The 8515-nt window shown below is 40.5% G+C and overlaps 1 non-coding gene across 1 annotated transcript; it reads right to left on the bottom strand.

Annotated features, from left to right (window-relative positions):
- Positions 1-2666: 2666 nt before the first annotated feature.
- On the bottom strand, positions 2667-2737 carry TRNAE-CUC (transfer RNA glutamic acid (anticodon CUC)). The gene has a single exon. It is a non-coding gene; the product is annotated as a tRNA-Glu (tRNA).
- Positions 2738-8515: the final 5778 nt, after the last annotated feature.

Here is an 8515-nt window from a genome sequence, read left to right as displayed (position 1 = left end):
GCTTCCATGACCTTTCCTAGAACATGAAATTCTTACTTCACAGCCCCATGTAGCTGAATTACGTACCCTCTGACGACTGGAGGATCAAGCCATAACTGAGTTATACGCTCCCCATGTAGGCACACGAGGGATAGGGCTTCTATGCAGTAGTTCCCCCAAATACCTTCTGCTCACAGTACCTGAACTGCTCTTGGAAGGAGGCTTCTAGGTGTCCATGAGGCAGACCCACACACATTTAGAGCAGGAGTAAAGCACACTTCATTCTACACAGCAACATTAAATCAAAATCAAACCCACTGCCATCCAGTCGATTCTGACTCATAGTGACCCCATAGGGTCTCCAAGGCTGTAAATCTCTATGGAAGCAGACTGCCACATCTTTCTCCTGCAAACTGCTGACCTTTTGGTTAGCAGTTAAGCAATATAACCACTGCACCACCAGGGCTCCTTCACAACAACAATAGGCCTTCATTAAAGGGATACACTAACCCATAGCTGTTGAGTTGATTTATAGTGGCCCTATAGGGATACACTAGCTGTGGGTAATTAAAATCTAATTGAAACTGGCATCCTGTGAATGGTTTCCAGAATCCAGCGAAGAGAACACTGTTAAATGTTTGCCAATTATTTTACGGTGAAAGCACCCATACTCCCCCTTTTCCCAGACAATCCCATGGCAGAATGCATCTTTACCTCCTTTTCTTTTATTACACTCTAGTCTGTCAATTACAACATGTATTACCAAAAACCTGTTGCTGTCGAGTCGATTACTACTCATAGTGACCCCTGTAGGACAGGGTAGAACTGCCCCATAGGGTTTCCAAGGAGTAGCTCGTGGATTTGAACTGACTACCGTTGCTTAGCAGTCTAGCTGTTAACCACTGCGTTACCAGGGCTCCATGTATTACTATATGATAATACTGTAGAGTTACTTTGTATTCCTTTCTAGATGTGAGCTTTTAGGGCAGGGATGGTCTTATTCATCTTTGTGTTCCCTGCTCTACCCACACTCCCCACAGAGCCCTTAATGCCCATTTGTTGAATTGAATTGGTGAAACTCATAATCTCCAGATAGGGCTGATCCAAAAAAATCATTGAACCTATACATACTCTCTGACTCCCTATGTATATTAGGACTCTTTCTTTGGCCAGTGACAGAAACTCAACTCAAACTGACATGAGTTAAAAAAAAAATCATTGATTCACCTTCAGGCACAGCTAGATCCAGAGTTTCAGTGTCACCAAATGTCTTCATGTCCTAGTCCTGCTGTAACAGAAATACCACAAGTGGGTAGCTTTAAAGAACATAAATGCTTTTTTCTTACAGTTCTGGAGACTAAAAGTCCAAATCAGGGTCTCAGCCGTGTCAATTCCTTCCTTGTCAGTAGCCCAGGCCCTCCTTTGTTCTTGGCTTGTAGATGGTCCTCATGCGGTGACTGTCTTCCTCCACGTGCATGCATGCGTGCATGTGTGTGTGTGTTTGTCTCTTCTGCTCTTTTTGTAACTCAGAAGTGATTGGGTTTAGAACACACCCTACACTGGTATGGCCTTAACAAAATAACAAAGAAAACCCTATTTCCAAACAGGATTGCATTCATAGCTATAAGGGCTAGGACTCCAACACATATTTTGCGGGGTGCAATTCAATCCATAACACCCAGCTTCTTGTTTTCTACGTTTTTTGACTCTGCTTTCCATTCTGTTGGGCTTTACTCTCAGGCAAGCTCTGCCCATGAGATGACAAATATGGTCACCAGCATCTACAGGCTAAGTTCTGCCAGTTTAGCAAGCTTACCAGAAAAGAACTCCTCTTTCTCAAAGTCTCCAGTAAAGGTCCCGGGATCCAGTCTCACTGTCTTGTCCTGGCTCCTGTGCCCAATGCTGAGCTAATTGTTGTAGCCAGGAGACTGGGGTAAGCTGATTGGCCAGGTCTGGGTCATGTGCCCATTCTTGGAACCAAGAAGTGAGGTCAGCCCCCTCGAAACCACATGGATAGAGAGTGGGGGAAGAGTGGTTCCCCAAAGGAAAATGAAGGAATACTAGTTGAGGAAAGGAATATAGAATATGGGTTGCTAAAACTCACAAACAACTATTATATGTATAAAAAATAAAAACCAAACTCATTGCTGTAGTCAATTCCGACTCATAGCAACCCTATAAGACACAGTAGAACTGCCCCATAGGGTTTCCAAGGAGTAGCTGGCGGATTTAAAATGCCAATCTTTTGGTTAGCAGGCTGAGCTGTTAACCACTGTGTCACCAGGGCTCCATTATATATATACAATTGATAATTCATATGTATATGAATATATAATTAATATATGCAATTTTAGGCTAATTGTATACGAGCCAACTTTATTATTGTATCAATAATAATAATGGTGATAGTTACCATCAACTGAGTTATTACATAGTAAATACTATGTTATTGTTGTTGTTAGCTGTCATTGAGTCAGCTCTGACTCGTGGTGACCCCATGCACAAAAGAATGAAATGCTGCCAGGTCCTGTGCCATCCCCATGATCGTCTGGAGATTGGATAGTGTTCCATTATAATCACAGAATTTTCATTAGCTAATTTTTGTAAGTAGATCACCAGGCCTTACTTTCTAGTCCATCTGGAAGCTCTGCTGAAAACTGTTCAGCATTATAGTAACTGACAGGTGGTGCATTGATCGAAAATCGAACTCAAGTCTCCTGCATGAGAGGCAAGTATTCTACCACTGAACCATCACTGCCTCCTCTTACTATGTGCTGTCACTGTGCTAATTGCTTTATATCTATTTACTCATTTAGTCTTTACACTAGCCCTATGAGTTAGACGCTATTATTATCCTCACTTTACAGGTAGGAATTCAAGTCTAACTCAAAAGTCAGTACTGTTAACCACCATCTCATATGATCTCAGATGAGTTCCTGGCCATAGATTTGTGAGACAACTCGGTCGATTGGCATAGTATAGTTCACAACATTTATGTTCTACATCCTAGTTTGGTGAGTAGTGTCTGGGGACTTAAAAGCTTCTTAGTGGCCATCTAAGATACAACTCTTAGTCTCTTTTCGTCTAGAGCAAAAGAGAAAGAAAGAAACGAAAGACTCAGAGAAGAAACTAGTCTACAGGACTAACAGTCTACATGAACCACGCCTCATCTACCCTGAGGCCAGAAGAACTAGATGGTGCCCGGCTATTACTAACAACCGTTCTCATCAGGGCCACAATAGATAGATCCTGATGGAAGGGGAGAAAAATGTGGAACAGAACTCAAATTCTTAGAAAGTCCAGACTTACTGGACCAGTTTAGACTAGAGGCCTCCCCAGGACTATCACCCTAAGATATTCCATAAACCTTGAACTGAAACTATCCCCTGAGGTCATCTTTTAGCTAAATAACAGATTGGCTCATAAAACAAAGAATATTACTGGTGAGGACAGCACACCTTTAAAAAAATCATCTATACGAGACCAAATGGTCCACAATTACTCTAAAACAAAGATGAGAGGGTAAGGGGACCAGGAAACAAGATTACAGGAAATGAAACATCCAGAAAGTTATGTATGAGAATGTTAAGACATTGTGAAAAATGTAACCAATGTCACTGAACAATTTGTGAAGTAATTGTTAAATGGGAACCTAATTTGATGTGTAAACTTTCACCTTAAACACAATAAAATATTATTTAAAAAAAAGAAGAGTCCCTGAGTGGTGTAAATGGTTAAGTGCTGGACTACTAACCGAAAGGCTGGTGGTTCAAACCCAAACGAAGGAGCCTCAGAAGCCAGGCCTGGCGATCTGCTTCTGAAAGTTCACAGCTTTGAGAACCCTATGGAGCCCAGTTCTACTCTACACACATGGGGTCGCCATGACTCAGAATCGACTCCCCAACAACTAACAACAACGTGGTCTCACATTAAGAAAACAAGTCAGAAGAACACTAGGGTATTTGATTTTTTTCTTCCCCTTCCCCTTCCACTACCCTACTGGGTGGGCCCATTCATGCAGCGAACACTGAGCAACGGCTGCAGTGTGCAATGGCTGCACTGTGCAACGGCTGAACTGTGAGGAGACTTCTACCAAATAATGGAGGAGCCAGCACAGGAAAAGTAAGACAAGATCCCTGCCTGGAGCATTCACAGTCTGTCTGGTTGGGAGACAGACATATAAACACAGGATTGCACTGCAATGTGTTAAGTGTTATAGCAACATTATTTATAAAGAGTCTCCCTTTTGTTTTCTTCAACACAATGGGTTTTAAAAATATTATTACAATTCAGTAGTGTTATGAAAATAGGATCAAAGAATTTCAGTTAAAACAGAATTCTTTCTACTGTGGACCTCCCTGAGTATTATTAAATCCAGAAAAGGGTGATCAAGTGGGGTGGTCCTGTTTAAATCTGTCATTATGAAAATATCCTTAATGCTCCCTGCTGCCAGCTTCCCCAGGGCTATGTCCACCCTTTCACATCTCCCCCATCATGTCTGTGTTCTGGTTAAATTGCCCCACACCACCTAGACCCAACAAAAGCATTAAAATTAAGCCAGTATTTTTCAAAGTGTGGAAGAGGTGACTTGGGGTGGCATGTTCACACACATGAAATGTCACTGAATTACATGGTGTGCAAGTTATTCTCATTTTCAATACACTTGTGATTCTTTTGTTTTAATGAAGTGTAACATCTCAGTTTGGTGCTAGCTTGTCTTTAACACCTCTTTAACACTTGCTAATCTCTCTGTTGGGGCCCTGGTGGTGCAGTGGTTAAGAGCTCCGCTGCTAACCAAATGGTTGACAGTTCGAATCCACCATCCGCTCCTTGGAAACCCTATGGGGCAGTTCTACTCTGTCCTATAGGGCCGCTATGAGTCAGAATTGACTGAAGGGCAACTTTTTTTTTTTTTTTTAATCTCTTTGGCCTCAAAATCAGAACTCTTAATAGGTAACAAACCGCACCTCTTCTGAAACTGAAAAATACCATTTCACTTTCATGTTCCAGCTTATTTACTTATAGAGTTTCCTTCAATTTATGGAAAAAGATACAAGTTTTCCAATTATTGTCATGATATAAAACTTATTTTCAAAGAAACATATTTAAATTTCAAGTTAACCAATTTAAAATATTAAATAGGTAATGGTACAGGTGAGATGTGAACATAGCAACATTTGTGACAGTGCTACTCAAACAGCTCCAAGTTTGGAAATGCTGCACTCATCTAGTATTGTTGTTAGCTGCCATGGAGTTGGCCCCTAACTCACGGTGACCCCATGCACAAAGGAGGGAAACGTTGCCCAGTCCTTCACCATTCTATGATGAGTTGCAAGTCTGACTGTTGTGATCCATGAGGTGTTTTTTTTTTTTAATTTTATTGTGTTTTGGTGAAAATTTACAGAGCAAATTAGTTTCTCATTCAAAAATTTATACACAAATTGTTTTGTGACATTGGTTGCAATCCCCGCAATGTGGCAGCACTCTCCCCGTTTCCACCCTGGCTTCCCCATTTCCATTCATATAGTTTTCCTGTCCCTTCCTGCCTTTTGGGCTTTGCTTTTGGGCAGGTGTTGCCCATTTAGTCTCATATACTTGGTTGACTAAGGAGCACGTTCCTCAGGAGTGTTATTGTTTGTTTTACAGGCCCATCTAATCTTTGGCTGAAAGGTGGACTTCAGGAGTGGCTTCATTTCTGAGTTAGAAGGGTGTCTCGGGCCATAGTCTTGGGGATTCTTCCAGTCTCTGTCAGACAAGTAAGTCTGGTCTTTTTTGTGAATATAAATTTTGTTCTACATTTTTTCCCGCTCTATTGTGATCCCTGTCAGAGCTGCTGGTGGTGGTAGCCAGGCACCATCTAGTTCTTCTGGGCTGTGGCTGGTAGAGGCTGTGGTTCATGTGGTCCATTAGTCTTTTGGGCTGATATTTTCCTTGTGTCTTTGGTTTTCTTCATTCTCCTTTGTTCCAGATGGGATGGGACCAATAGATGTATCTAAGATGGCGGCTTGCAAACTTTCAGATGCCAGATGCTACTCACCAAAGTATGATGTAGAACATATTCTTTATGAACTATGTTATGCCAGTCGACCTAGATGTCCCCCGAGCCCCAGCCCTCAGCCCCAGTAACTCGGTCCCTCAAGATGTTTGGATGTGTCTAGGAAGCTTATATGACTGTGCCTCCTTTGTGGTCTATTATATATATGAATATAATGCTGTACATACAAATATGTATGTAAAAATATCCAGAGCCTAACCTATATATGTATGTAGGTATACTCTTATACACCCTCCTTTCCCTATTCAGCATAGGTATCTGCCTGTGTATCTGCTTGTAAGTTATCATTTGTACTGTTGTTGTAGGGTTATATATGCTATAGTACTTACTGTGGCTGCCTCTTTTTTTTTTTTTCCCCTTGTGTTCCTCTAAGTGTCTTCCTTTGCCTTGGTCAAGTTGTGCTGCCTTGCCTTATACTGTGTACTGGGGAAGTTAACACTCGTCTACTATCTAGTTAGTGTTTTTCCCTCCCCATCCCTCCCCTCCCTTGTAACTATCAAAGATTGTTTCTTTCTGTGTGTAAACCTGTCGTTGAGTTTTTATAACAGTGGTCTCATACAATATTTGTCCTTTTGTGATTGACTTATTTCACTCAGCATAGTGCTGTCTAGATTCATCCATGTTGAATGATATTTCTTGGATCATCATTGCTCTTTATCGTTGAGTAGTATTCCATTGTGTGTATGTACCATAGTTTGTTTATCCAGTCTTCTGTTGATGAGCTCTTAGGTTGTTTCCATCTTTTTGCTATTGTGAGTAATGCTCCAGTGAACGTGGGTGTGCATATGTCTATCTGTGTGACGGCTCCTATTTCTCTAGGATATATTCCTAGGAGTGGGATTGCAGGATCATATGGTATTTCTATTTCTAGCTTTTTAAGGAAGTGCCATGCCGTTTTCCATAGTGGTTGTACCATTTTACATTCCCACTAGCAGTGTATGAGAGTTCCAATCTCCCCACAACCTCGCCAGCATTTATTGTTTTCTGAATTTTTGATCGGTGCCATTCTTTCAGGGGTGAGGTGGTATCTCTCTGTGGTTTTGTTTTGCATCTCTCTAATGGCTAATGATTGCAAGCATTTTTTCATGTATTTGCTGGCTGCCTAAATGTCTTCACTGGTGAAGTGTCTGTTCATATCCCTTGCCAATTTTGTGACTGGATTGCTTGTCTTTTTATTGTTGAGTTGTTGAAATTTTCTGTATATTTAGAGATTAAACCTTTATCAGACACGTCATTGCCAAAGATTTTTTCTCAGTCTGTAGGTTCTCGTTTTACTCTCTTGGAAATGTCTTTTGATGAGCATAAGTATTTAATTTTTAGGAGATCCCAGTTATCTAGTTTATCTTCTGGAGTTTGTGCAGTTTTAGTTACGCTTGATATTCTATTTGTGCCATAACTTAGGGGCCCTAGCATTGTCCCTATGTATTCTTTCATAAACTTTATAGTTTTAGGTTTTACATTTAGGTCTTTGATCAATTTGAGTTAGTTTTTGTGTATGGGGTGAGGTATGGATTCTGTTACATTTTTCTGCAAATGGATATCCAGTTTTGCTAGCACAATTTGTTGAAGAGACTATCTCTTCTCCATTTAATGGACTTTGACCCCTTGTCAAAGATCAGGTGTTCAAGGTGGATGGATTTATTTCTGGGTTCTCAACTCTGTTTCATTGGTCTATGTGTTTGTCATTGTACCAGTACCAGGTTGTTTTGAGTACCATAGCTGTATAGTAGATTCTGAGATCCAGTAGTGTGAGGTCTCCTACTTTGTTCTTCTTTTTCAGTAATGTTTTACTTATCTGGGGGCTCTTTCCTTTCCATATAAAGTTGATAATTAGTTTTTCCATCTTGTTAAAGAATATTGTTGGAATTTGGATCGAGATTGCATTGTATCTATAGATTGCTTTGGGTAGTATTGGCATTTTCACAATGTTAAGTCTTCCTATCCATGAGCATGGTATGTTTTTCCATTTATGAAGTTCTCTTTGGTTTCTTGCAGTAGTGTTTTGTAGTTTTCTTTGTATAAGTATTTTACATCCCCAGTTGTGTTTATTCCTAAGTATTTTATCTTTTGGGGGGCTATTGTAAATGGTATTCTTTTCCTGATTTCCTTTTGGAGTTCTCTTTGTTAGTGTAGAGGAATCTCACTGATTTTTGTATGTTGTCTCGTACCCTGCCACTTTGCTGAGTCCTAGACATATGTGCATATGTCTACTGGTGTGATGGCTATTATTTCTCTAGGATATATTCCTAGGAGTGGGATTGCTGGATCGTATGGTACTTCTATTTCTAGCTTTCTAAAGAAGTGCCATATCATTTTCCAAAATGGTTGTATCATTTTGCATTCCCACCAGCAAAGTATAAGAGTTCCAATCTCCCTGCAGCCTCTCCAATATTTGTTATTTCCAGTTTTTTTGATCATGCCAGTAATGCCAGGGTGAGATGGTATCTCACTGTGGTTTTAATTTGCATTTCTCTAATGGCT

This window comes from Trichechus manatus, unplaced genomic scaffold (assembly GCF_000243295.1).
Source record: "Trichechus manatus latirostris isolate Lorelei unplaced genomic scaffold, TriManLat1.0 scaffold00011, whole genome shotgun sequence".
Lineage (NCBI taxonomy): Eukaryota > Metazoa > Chordata > Mammalia > Sirenia > Trichechidae > Trichechus > Trichechus manatus.
The sequence above is the reverse complement of the archived record's forward strand: the minus strand, read 5'-3'. Positions and strand labels throughout refer to the sequence as shown.